Source organism: Camelus bactrianus, chromosome 5, assembly GCF_048773025.1.
Source record: "Camelus bactrianus isolate YW-2024 breed Bactrian camel chromosome 5, ASM4877302v1, whole genome shotgun sequence".
Classification (NCBI taxonomy): Eukaryota; Metazoa; Chordata; class Mammalia; order Artiodactyla; family Camelidae; genus Camelus; species Camelus bactrianus.
Window position 1 is genome coordinate 103,788,872 of NC_133543.1, and position 13,754 is coordinate 103,802,625.

The window sequence follows — 13,754 nt, forward strand, 5'->3', positions numbered from 1 at the left end:
CAAATCTAGAAGTTCCGTGAAGTGGCCAATTATAAAGTGAAAATTAAAAATTAAAAAAAACTAATTTTCAGATATACTAACACCATTCAATCAATAATTATAAATGTTAATATTTATTGAACATTTGCTTTGTGGTGGGCATTGTGCTAAGACTTTTATAAGCATTAGAAAAATATGATGCAAAATTACCAATCCACATTACCAAAGGAACATTTTAAATACCTTAAAGTAACACAAAATCCCAATGGAACGCCAAGGGAATTGACAAAATGTTTGAATAGTTCGTCTGGAAAGATAAACATCTGAGAACAGTCAAAGAGAAAAGTAATGAGGGAGAAATTGTGCTTCCAGAAAACAAAACATATTATCTAGGCTCCGTAATGACAACTGTGTGGTCTGGCTGAGATCAATGGAAAATAATAGAAAGTAACAAAACAGCCCCAAGCAAGCGGAAGAACTCCGGCTGATACCCAGCCCCTATGTGCACTCTGTGCACGTGCTGATGACTAAGAATTTTGACCATCACCCCAAAAGGATTTAAAACACAATAAAGGCAGCTTATCAAGCCTTTATTGAAAGGAAAGCAGTGTGGTGGGACCCTTGCTAATCATTTGGAGAAAAAAGAATAAAGCTGGATTCCTACCTCATTAAATGGAATAAAGATTTAAGTGTTAAAAAAAAAAAGCCATAGAAATACTAAAAAAAAAACTGTTAGTGGACGTCTCTGTATGGTTATGGAATAGAATACCACCAGCCATTGTAAAGGAAAATGTTGATAAACTTGACTACGTTGCGATTAAGATTTGAGGTGCCATCAGCAAGAACTAGCTGTAGCATGTTCATACAGGGGAGCACCACTGAGCAAGCAAAGAAGAATGAACCACTGATACAGGTGGATGAACACCAAAAACATCATCAAAACATCTGATACAAAAGATTCTGTACTATATGACTCCATTCGTGTGAACTTCGGGACAGCCTAAAAGATCTATGGGGGTGGAATCAGAATCTTGGATCCTCTTGAGAATAGAGGGCAGGCAGAGGGTGGACTGAAAAACCCGGAGTGAGGGAGCTCTCCAGGGGGCTGGAGATGATTACACAAACACCTTGGTTGGGGAGGAAGTCACACATGGGTGAAGACTTAGCAAAAAATCACTGGATTGAACAGAGGGTTTAACCTCAGAAGAAAAAGTATTGAAGGCAGTAGCTGCCCCAGTTTAGGGGAGTGGGGAACGGGTGGAACCTTTTGGTGCTTCAAAAACACAAATAAGGTTAAAAGACAGATAACTGGGGGAGGTCATCATGTTTCTGCATCATGTTTTGTGAAGGCTTGGTCTCCTTCACAGGTAAGTGGGCTTTCAAAGAGCACAAGGGTGAACACTCCAGAAGCAGGACAGGCAGGGACATGAACAGCGAATGCAGAAGGGGAAATGCCCGATAAACATGATGAAACGTCCCACTCCCTAAAAACCAGAGAAACACACGGCTTTATCTAGCTATCTGATGAAAGCTGACATGAAGAGGCAAAGGCTGTTGCAAGTTAACAGCAGGTGGCAACTAGTAGAAACTCCTGGCTACTTAACCAGATGTAAATAGAACTTAAAATGTTGCGCATCCTTTCATCCCGTGACTCCCGCTTGTAGAATGTCACTCTAATGAAATAAATATGGATGTGGGTAAAAATTTAGCTAAAAGATTCATAGCAAGAGTATTAGAAGGTACGCGGACACCTGTATCTGTCTATATCTCCAAGTTTACAAAAAAAGGGGCTCCAGTATCGCAGAAGGAAGTTCACATCACAGCCCTAAGTGACAAGGAAGACTAAAACGCCATCACATCTGGCACAGCTGTTACGCACATGGACGTGTGTAGACACGGAACGTCGGGAAGCTGTCCATCAGAGCGCTCCAGGGCTTGCTTCTGAGTACACAGGCTGCTGCTGTTCTTTGTTTCTTCTTTGCTCTTCCCACTTTCTAAATTCTCCAGCAAACCTGCATTACTTCTGTGAAAAAAAAAAAAAAATCCCCCAAAGGACATGAAATTAACCCGGAAAGCTGCAGGTCAGGTAGCCGAGAGGCTCCGCCAGGCCCGTCAGTGGCCGGTCGGGGAGGCACTGCCGGGTCCGAGCGGAGGCGGCGCAGGCGGCTCAGGAGTGAGCAGGGCAGGGGCTTTAGGGCCCAGCCCACGGCCCTGGGACTTCCGTCTCTTCAGGCACTTTTCTCTGCATCCGGCCCTCTCCCCACCCAAGGCTGTCTCCCCAGATTCAGTCCGGACGAGGATGCTCAGTCAGGCAGCTGACATAAGTAGTGAGCAGGGCTCTGAACGGCCACAGGCAGGAGGGCCGGCATGGGGGCTCACCTGCCCCGTCCCGGCCAGGTGTCGGGCTTGGAGCGCTGATTGGGTGGGGCAGACCTGGACCTGGCAGGTCCGGTCAGAACCAAACACGGCCATCCCGTCTTGTTTGCTTGCTTTCACTTGTTATGTTTTTTGGGACAGTTTGAGGCCATCAGTTTCTAGGACATAGTGCAGTCGTGGGCAGAGGTGAGACTGAGGAGGGAGCAGGAGAGATGAGTGAGTGGGAGACGAGAACATAAGTCCGGGTGTGACTGTGTCTGGAGGCATCTGGTCGCCAAGTGTCTTAGCCTGGGTCCCCGAGGCAGAGCCTGCCCCAGGGGGTTAAGTGCCAGCAGGGGCCTGGGCCTGGGATCCCAGGGGCAGGAGCGATGGGGCGGGGGGCCAGGGAGCGCTCTTCTGAGGAAGAGGCCCCTGCGTGGCTTCAGGAAATGGGTTCTGCCATTTGGACAGGGTCCCAGTGACCTCAAGCTGGATCTGGCCGGGGAGCATGGGCCCCGGATGGGACCAGCGCTCGGCCTCACTCACCTGCCACCCTGGGGGCAACACCCGCTGCAGGCGGGTCAGAGAGGGCCTGGGGGCACGAGCCCAGGCCAGGGGCCCTCTTCTCAGGCCTGGGGGGTGCCTGAGAAGCCCAGGCAGAAAAGCCTTGACCAGGAGAAGGCTGCAGAGGAAGGGGGCGAGGGTGCGCACAGGCCGGGCGCTCAAAACGGGCTCGCACCCTGCAGCCATAAAGCCTGAAGGAAGCAGCTCGCCGTGGGCGATAGTCCGCATTGGAGCGAGGAGCAGGGTCGCATTCCACCCAAGAAGTGGAGGTGACACAGCGTCCACCATGCACGTGTCAGAAGGAACTCAGAAAGTCAGGGAGGAATTGAATGAGTAACAGAACAGAAGACACCAGGAAAAGGACTAGGTGAGCTTTTCAAAAAACAAATAGACTTTCAGACATACAGCGTATGGTCATTAAAATTAAAAATTCAGTGGGGAATATGACAAGCATGTCAGAATAGCGGAAACCATTATCAGCACACCGGAAGGTAGCTCTGAGGAGGTTACCCCAACGGGACCCGAGAGAGGAGGAGATGGAGGCAGGCAGTCAGGAGAAGCAGCAGCTGCGTGGGCGCCCTGAGCCCCTCCCCCCTACCCGGGGGGTGCTGCCACCCCCAGCTGCTGCAGAGTGGCCTGCTAAGGGCTCACAGCTGCATCCTTCTCCAGAGGGCGGTCCTTGGTCAAAGGGAATCACCTCGCCTGGGGATGCGTGGGAGGAGCCCCGAAGGCTGATGCCAATCCCTGACTGGTAGAAACAGGCCAGGCCCCCTTCCGCCACCACCCGAATTCCTTGAGGCTGGAGCCTAAATCACAACTCTGCTAAGCTTCTCTCCTGCCCCGTTCGGCTGCCCTCAGAGCAATTCCTCAGTAAATCATCTGCACAAGCATCCTCGCCTCGATCCCTGTTCTAGGGGAGTGGGTCCACGGCAAGGGGTGATGGGGAGAGGGTGCAGAAGGGGCAAGACAGTGGCGAGAAGTTCCTAGAACTGCTGGAGGATGAGGATCCTCAGCTCGGGGAGTCCTACAAGCCCTGCTGACGGGAGGTGAGCGTGATCGCACGCCGGACGTCTAGCAGGGGTGGTGTTTGGTGCCAGTCAGGAAGGCGCTTCCCTCACAGCAGCACAAGAGAAACGACAGGGACCCTCCAAGGAGTGCCCACCGGACTGACTGGTGGGCAGGCTCCCGGCTCCGCGTGCCCACAATAGAAGCCAAAGTCACGCTTTCAAAGTGCTAAGAGAGAATAGCGGTTCACCTAGAATCCTGTGCTGGCTAAGCTCTCACTCAATGATGAATGTAACAGCGTGACATCTTCCAGACAAACGCTGAGGGCATTTGCCACCGAAAGCCTCACTGACAGAGCTTAGTGAGGACATAGAGCAGGTAGCAGACGACCAGGACGCCCCCCAAATCCCTGCATACCTAGGGGTCCCATGGCTGTGTCCGCAGCCTTCCGCCTGAGGGCAGCCTGGACCTGCCACGAGACGGTGCCCTGGAAGAAGCCTGCAGTGAAGAGAGGAGAAGGTTACACCAAGCTCCTCTCCTCACTGTGGGGACGCGTCTCCCGAGGTCCCGTCAGGATGAGCGCCAGTTGTCCAAAGCGGTCAGCTGTGCATTCAAGCACCCTGTGTTGGCCGCCTTCCTTCCCTCTTTCATGTCCCCACCCATCCCGTGTCACCTCCCCAAATAAACTACTTGCACTCAAACCCCTGTCTTAGGGACAGGCGGGGACCCGGGGGGGATAGAACTGGTCCTCGGAAGGTGACCTTCAGGGTGGGGTCTCATCACTGGAGGGACACGGGGCAGCAGTAAGCCTGGTGTATCCAGGCATCCTAGGGGTGTGGACACGGAGCAAAGAAGACCGAGCTCTGAGGGACGCGGGACCCGGAGCCAAGGTCAACTCCATGCGAGGGTAGGGCAGAGGGCTCCCAGGACCTGCTGCAAGAAGAAAGGGACCCCAGACAAGGAGCTGCAGGAGGTGACTCCTACTGTGTGGGCGGGAGCTGGAGCCCTTGACGGTGCTGAGCAGGGAGGGCAGAGCAGAAGTGTTCTCACATGGAGGGGACAGTGTGGACGTGGGGTCCTCTTCTGCCACTCGGCTTAACATCCTGACAAGGACAACAGGAGCCAGAGCGGATCGGAGGCCAGAGTGTCTCCTGGAAACGCAGAGATGGTGGGCGGCAGTGGAAGAGGGATGGGGCCAGACCTGCCTTGGCTCTGAGAGCACGGTGAGCCTGTGTTTGTAGGGGCTTAGGAGGCTCTGAATCTTGAGGCCACTTAGGAAGTCATCCTGCCACCCCAAGTCTGTGTCTGGGTTCGCAGACCCACCCTGAGATCTTTCCCCAGCCCCCACATGTGCATGGTATATCCATTCACAGTGCACGGTAAGATTTCCTCTGTGGTCCAGTGTGTGACCATGACCAGTATTCATAAATGTTCCTTGTATGCCTGAAAAGAAATCTGTGTGCTCACTTAGGAGTGCAAAATTCTTTTGATATACCAACCTCATTATTTTTTTTTTCTTAGAGAGTAAGTTAGCTGGTAGAAGGGCTTCCCTCTTTCCTTCTTGTACTGCTGTTTGTAAAGGAACTCTTCTCATTAGAGCGCTGTCCCCAGGTTCTAGATCAGATTGGCTCCTTCTTGATCTGATGGAAGTGTAGTCAATTCACAACGTGTGACTTTCTGGTGCTCAGCACAGTGCTTCTTTCGTACACGTAAATATTCCTCTTCCTGTTCTTTTTCATTCCAGGCCATTATGAAGTACTGAATAGAGTTAGTTCCCAGTGCTCTACAGTAGGACCCTGTTGCTTATCTGTTTTATGTATAGTAGTTTGTATCTGCAAATCCCAAACTCCTAATTTATTCCTCTCCACTCTCTCTTCCCCCTGGTAACCATAAGTTTGTTTTCTATGTCTGTGAGTATATTTTTGTAAATAAGTTCATTTGTGTCCTTTTTTTTTAATATTCCACATGTAAGTGATATCATATGGTATTTTTCTTTTTCTTTCTGGCTTATTTCACTTAGTATGATGACCTCCAGGTCCATCCACCCATATTGCTGCAAATAACATTATTTCATTCTTTTGTATGGCTGAGTAGTATTTCATTGTATAAATATACCACAACTTCTTTATCTGGTCATCTGTCACTGGACATTTAGGCTGTTTCCATGTCTTGGCTATTGTAAATAGTGCTGCTATGAACACTGGAGTCGATGTATCTTTTTGAATTAGAGTTCCTTCCAGATACGTGCCTAGGAATGGGATTGCTGGGTCATATGGTAACTCTAGTTTCAGTTTTTTAAGGAATCTCCATACTGTTTTCCATAATGGCTGCACCAAACTACATTCCCACCAACAGTGTAGGAGGGTGCCCTTTCTCCACACCCTCTCCAGCATTTTTGATATGTGAACTTTAGTTGAAACTTGGGATGGATGTTCCTCCCAGATGGCAGAGCCCTTCCCTTGGTTCCCTCACCTGTGGAATAACAGTTATCATGGTAGGAAAGGCCACAGGGAAGCCCTTTCACATGCCTTCCTGCCCCTGTCCCTGCCCCCTCCCCCTGCCCCCACCCCCTGCCCCCACCCCCTATCCTGGTCAAGGCTGTACATCAGCTAAAACAAAATGCTGAGCAAGAAATGGTAGATGTGTGAGTGAATCAAAGCAGGCATGAGCTATAGCAAACAAAGATGAAAATGAAATGATGGATGCTTTCTGGTGCCTGATGACACGGTAGAGCTGTTAGGGCAGCAGGGGACAATGCAGCTTAGGCATTTTAAGATCCTTGTGTTGTCTGGGAAGTTTAACTTTAGATGTTGTTAAGTGAAAAGTACTTGTTATAAATTTTAAAACCTTGAAATAGAATGTACAACTTCCAAAGCATTAGAGAGGGGAACAAAGAAAGGGAAGGAAAAAAAAAAGGGAAAAAATCTATTAATCCAATAGAAATTAAGGAAGAAGAATAAAAGAATCATGGAAAGAGCAGGTTAAATAGAAAACCCAGAACAACACTGGGAGTAAGTCCAGATATATCAGTTGTCACAATGAATGTAAACTGACTCAATTTCCCAGTTCAAGGCAAATTGTCAGACTGGGTTTAAAACTATGATCTTTTCCCCTAATGTTTACAAATGGCGGCCATAAACATGAGAATACCGAAAATTGATAGTCTGCAGAGGCAAAAAAATTGTGTTTTAGGCCAACGCCAACCAAAAGAGTGCCCTGGTATTGTAACATCCGTCAAAATCGAGGCAAGAACTCGTTAGTACAAAGTGACCCTTAAACAGCGGCAAGAGAGTCAGCATTCGCTAGGGGCTAAGACAGTTTAACCTTCTTCCCGTCTAGTAATGCAGCCTCAAAGTAATATAAAGCGGCAAGTTTAAAAGTTCCTAGGAGAAATTTATAAACCCTCAGTAGTGGAGAACAGTCATCTTTTAATAACTGGTATACAGGTTTGAATAATAAAATGAGTAATTTATGCAAATGTTCACATAGCAAGAGGATTCTGCACTAAATGAGCAAACCTGTTCTTCTCGGGTACACGTAAAGCGTCTATGGACACTGACTGGCTGTGGCCACACCCCGGGCTGCACAGCACGTCTCAACAGGTTCCAAAGAGCCAGTACCCACCATACAGACCACCTTCTCTTACCAAAACGTGATTGCATTCAAAACCAGTTACAAAGACATAACTCTAAGCACATCTATAAGCAAACTATAAGAACTAATAAGAGAGGTTGGTGAGACTGCTGGATACAAGGTCCATTTGTCCAGATTCACTGCATTCCTGTACACCAGGTAGAAACACTCAGAATTATAAAGATGATTCCATTTATAATGCAAAAATCTCATGGGACCTCGGCACAGATCTAACATAAGGTGTGCAAGATATTTATGGAGACAACTATGATACTTTATTGGAAAATATTTTAAAAGGACCAAAATAACTGGAGACATGCACAAGATTTCATCGATTCTGAAACACATTTTTTTTTCACATTTTTAACATCTTGGAAATCATACGTGTCTTAACATTGATGGTCCCTTACTTTGTGTCATAGGTCATAGATCAATTGGCAGGACTTTTTCTTTCTCTGCAGCACATTTAATAATGGTGTGTCTTTCACTCAGTGGCATCTTGGATTCAATTAAATGAATACCATACTCAAAATGTAAAAATGGCTATTCTTGCCAATGTGCTTGGTAACTTTAATGGAATTTTTGGCAAGTTGCTTCTGAAAATCATTGAATAGCAAAGAGCCCAGAACAAGCAAGGCAGTTTTGGTAAGTACATGGTGGTGGGGCAAAGTATATTTACCAGATTCAAGATCTCTTCTAAGCTTCAGGAATTTGACCATGTGGTATTGGCTCAGGGACAGAGCAGCGTCACAGAATAGGGTCCACACAGTGACACACACACATATTTAGATACTAGATATAAGACAGCGGCTGCTTTGCAGAGCAGTGGAGAGGGACTACTGAATAATCGATGCGTGGACAATGGGTTAATCATGTTGGAAAAAACAAAATACAATTCCTATCTTGCGTCAAAAACTTAGACTTGGCAGAAAAAAAGCTGTATGTTAAAACCAGAACTTTAAAGTTTTAGAAGTAAATGTGGGACAGATAGTCTCATGATCCATGGAAGGAGTTCTTATAAAAGATTTCTCACCTAGAAGTCTTTATCTAGAAATCTACCAAGTGCATGAACCTCAAAGGAGGATATCAAGAAATCTGGCATCATCGTTCAACATCGTCAGCCGTTAGGGAAATGCAAACTGAAACACGAGGCGATACCACTTACACGTCTCCGAGTGGCTAGAGTGAAAATCGGTGACTACAGCAAGCCCAGGGAGGATGCAGAGAAATGGCAACCCTCACCTACGGTTGATGAGCACGTGAAACGGTACAGCCACTCTGCAACAGTTGTGCAGTTTTTTTCTCCAGAGGTAACACACACCTGCCATGGGACCCAGCGATCCTGCTCCCAGGTAGCCACCCTCGAGAAATGAAAACGATGCTCACACAGAAATCTCCGCACAAGGGTTTACAGCAGCTCCATTCACCATAGCCCCGAACTGGAGACCACTCAGAGGTCTTCCAACGACTGAATGAGTAAACAAACATCAGTACACCGGTACCGTGGCTCACTGCACAACAACAAAACAGAATGAGCTGTTGGATACACGCAACAACGCTCATGCACACGCGGGTTCATTATTCTTTCTACTTTTCTGTCAGCATGGAGTAGTTAACAGTGACACACAAAATAAAATACACACGTACATGCTAAAATTAGGAGGACACTCAAGGAACAGACCCTTTCTCTTTCGAGATGTTAGCATTGAAACGCCCAGTGGTTACTTACTGCACACCTTTTCCGCCTCAGACGAGAAGCCCTCGGGAGCTGCCCCTCTTGTTCATTCAGGTGCTTTCCCCACCTCACACAGCTCCTGGTCCTCAGCAAATACATCCTGAGTGGACAGAATCATTTCTGTGGGCCAGAAGGGATAAGAATTGCACATTATTTATTAATCACATTTAGGAGCATATCCATTTGCACAATTGAAACTCATAAAATCTCATTGGATATCAGTTTTAAGTGTTAAATTCTAGGGACCCTGCTGAAGTCAGTTATTTCTACATGAAAATCAAATCGGTTTCTGTTTTTAGACATAAGTGAAATTCCTGAATACCGTAATGACAATTCAAATGGATGCATAAACGTGGGCAAGTAGTTTACTTTTCAGGTGAGCATGTTGTGTCGAATTATTATTTTTGTATTTATTGAAGGTGCCGGGGATTGACCCCAGGACCTCATGCACGCTAAGCATGCGCTCTACCACTCAGCTACACCCGCCCCCGGATTATTTTTGTTTAGAAGGAAGAAACTTACCATGAGAAATGCTGTTTTATCATGATTTCACTTTTCAGTGAAGATGTTCTTTATTATTCTGTGACACTTTTTAACGTCTGACCCCTCAAAACATCGCCATCACTTATAATTAGGACCAATAGAGCCGCCTGACCACAGTTTGAATCCCTGAGCAGTTACCTCGTGGGAGGGCACGCAGGCGGGTCTTTTCTCATCTGATCCTCACAACCACCTTCCCAGAGGGGTACTCTTATTATCTGCGGTACAGACGAGGACAAAGACACCCGGGGGCGTAAGCACCTGCCTACCAACACGTGTCTAGACTGCACGTTCCATGTGGGGCGGGGGCGGGGGAGACAAGTCTGTCTTATATTCACGGCTGGAGCCCTAGCATTTAGCATCCTGCCGGGCACGTAGTAGGCACTCGAGAGCACCTGCTAAGTGAATCATTCAAGGAACATCCATTACGAGATGCAGGTAGAGTCTGTACCCAGGTCTGCCCAATTCAAAGCAGATTTTAAAAAAAAATCAGCACCATAAATTTTGTTATTTCTGTCTTCAATCCCAACCTGTTAGGCAATATTTTTCCCCTAAAATACGAGACTAATTAAATAACCTTTCCTTTACGAAAGGGAAAAGTCACTCTCTGCCCCATAAACCAAAGGTAAGACTCACCTAGAAAGGGTTTCTCTTTCTGCTCTCCAGAGACTTGGGGTCCGTCCTTGGAGACTGACACGGTCTTCAGTCCTCACACAAGGCCTCCTTCAGCCAAAAACTGGGGGACTCACATCCCTCAGCCATGCTGAACTTGCCTGACTACCCAGGGGGGCCACAAGCAACTCATGCAATCACTGTGTAAACACAGTAATAGGGCATCTGTTTTTTAATTTTAATTGTATTTTTTCCCCACTAAAATATTCAAGTGAGAAACATTTGGAGATTTATATTCAGGGCACAAGACCAAATGGCATCTGAAGCATTTCTTTGTTAAATACAATTAATTTTTCTTGGCTTTTTTTCCACCCATCATGACAAAGCCAGATCTGTGCCGTTCCCCGTTTATAGGTGATTCCTTCCCTCCCCCTAGGGTCTCGGCGGCAACCACCAAGACGCCAAAGGGGAGAGGGCCGTGCGGCTTCCTTCCCCATCTCCGTGTCGGAAAAGGGAGAAGCATCCTGAGAAACGGACTTAAATTTTGAAAAACAACCAACCGCCACCACCAAACAGAAAACCGCCCTCAGTCGGCTTTCGTCTTATCTGGGAAAGTGGCTGAGCTCATGCTATTTCACATTGAATGGGCACGGAAAAGCGACAATTTCAGCAGCCGGGGTGGGGGGGGGCTGGCGGCAGCGACTGTGTGTGGGGGAGCAGACAAAGAAAATACTGCTTCTTTCTTTTGTTTTTTCCTAGGAAGAAAAGACCTCTTTGCAGCACGTATCTGTACATATGTAAACCCTCCCAATTAGAATCTGAAGAACGGTCGAAAGGAAAACTGCACAGAGAACGTTCTTCTTCCAATAAAAGATACATGTGATCCGGCCCCTGGGTGTTGGTTTTAAGTGGAGATACTGACTTCCAGCTGACTGATGAGTGGAACATGTTTCTCGTGAAATATTGATAGTAGATTACACAAAACCACAAACTATCTCCATAAAGCACATCATTTCTAATCCTAATGGTGTTTTCTTTCCTCTGGATGACTGCTACATTCATGATATGATGGCTTTATTCTATCTTGGGGAAAAACTTTTTACCATACTGCTAAATTAACTTGTCAAAAGGCTTCAAACTTCGGAAGCTTTTACAGCTCAATTCAGTGCTATTATTCAAGATTGAATGGGAAGGCCATGGACTGTAAAAGCTTGCAAAAAATAAATTTCCCTGGCTTTCATAGACTGAGTGAGATACTTACCTTTTGTTCAGGTTGTATATCTTTATGGAGGAGTCTCAGAATAGCTGCATTTTGCCCATAAATCCTCGCCCTTCCCCTGAAATACTGTGGGTTTTGCCTGTTGCCCTTGAAGGTCCTCTCCGGCGTCTGCCCTCCTGATGACAGTTCATTCCCACAGAGGACGGTGGGGACTGGGGCGCTCTCCACAGCGTGGGCCAGAAGGCAAGGCAAGGCTTCCAGCTCCAGAGTGAACCCTGGTTTCTCGAATTCTTTGATTCTTGAAACAGATTCACAAGGGATTGCATAGTCAATTACCGCTTGCAGATGCAAGCCAGCTGTCATGGCGCCTTCCAAGGCCCCCGCCTGTGGTCGGGGGAAGAAACGTAAGGGCGCAGCAGCAGTCAGTCTCAGCACGCTGACTCACCCGGGGTCACTTGGAACACCGGGTGAAGCGCGAATGTCCACGTGAGACAAAGGCTCAGGACCAGCCTGCAGGCCGCCCGGGCCACCAGGCAGCCAGGTCAGTGCCACGAACACGCATCCATCCCATGGCTTCCCGCAGACGTGGCCCAAGACTGACGCTGGGCGAGCCCATGCCTGCACGCTGGGCCCTGGGGGTGTCTCCCCACGGGTGGGAAGACATTTGACAGGATTTGCCTTCCCTTTCTTTCAGTTTTCACTGAATCACTTCGGCAAATGCCGTTAGTAGATGCTGGTTTTTTTTCAGTCTTCCAAGGTGGTTAGTGAGATGGGTAGGCAACCCCATAGTCTTGTGGACCGAGGTTTTTAAGATCTCTCTTCCACCACTAAGAACTATTTCAATACCAACTCAAAATGCCCAAGATGCTAACAAGAAAGTGATAGCTCTTGTGTGCCCATCCTCCAAGGAGTCGACAAGGTGGATTGGGAGACAAGGTACAGATACGTATAAGCAGGTTTCTCATGCTTAAAGGCAAGTCTAAATGCCTTCTGTCCATAAAGACTTCTTAATCTCTTGACCAGAAGGAGTCTTCAGTCTGAGCTTTCTTTGCAACATGGCGTAATTTTCTTTCAACACCAGACAGTTCCCATCTTGTGCAATGGTCATTTGCATACGTACGTTGTTTCTTCTGTCAGACTGTGAATGTCTGTGGGTTGTGCCGCCTCTGATTCACCTTCCCCTCCCCCCAGCACCTGTCGCAATAGTTCACGCACACGCTATGCCTTTGGGGGTGGGGTCCAGGAATGAGTAATTCTGGAATTTTATCCAGGAGTCTAATGGGAAGCCACGATTGCAAACCACCTTGCTAGGTAACTGGCGAATGAGGAAATCCCCTGGGGTTCCTGTGACTTGCAAGAAAGGCTCACAAAAGAATCGGGATCAGATGGGTGTGGCTGGAACACTGCCCTGGAGAGGAGTCCTGAGGGGGCGGGCGGAGGGGGAGTGCGCAGGCCCGGCTCCAAGGACGGGACCCTCACTCCTGGGCAGCGTCCTTTTGAAACAGCACTGGATTTCCCGCCCAGAGGGAGAGTCAGACTCACCCTGCCTGATCTGAGCATTCCGAGTGGGGGCTCTCTCCAGGCCCCCTCACTTCTGATTCCCAGCCCCCTGCGTGGCCACTTCACAGGGTCCCCACTAGTGTTTGGATTACGTTCTCAGGCCTGGGCTTCTGGTGACCATCTTTCTTGCTCTCTCAGCTCTCAGATGTCAAGTGTAACGGGATGTGATCCCACCAGCCAGAGGGGTGGTGCGGGGAGAGCCCCGGGGCTTTCGAGGACAGAGGTGTCCCAGGGTAGGTAGGGTTGTTTGGGGAGCCTTGTCCAGTAGGGGTCTTGTGTTTTTATTCTGAGAGGTTTAAGGGAAGTGGGAGGAGCAGGAAGGACGACTGACAGTTCCACGAGCGTCCACACTTTGCCGGGCTCCGTGGTCCGTCTGACGTGGAGACCACGTGACTCTCCACTGCCGCCCAGAATCTCTCTCTGTTATGAGTCCTCCTTTCCAGAGAGGAAAACTGAACACTCAGAGGCTCTGAGCAGCTTCCCAAAGCCACACAGCTGACGAGTGAGGGTCAGGGGTGGACCACCTACCTCCCCACACACCACATGACCTTC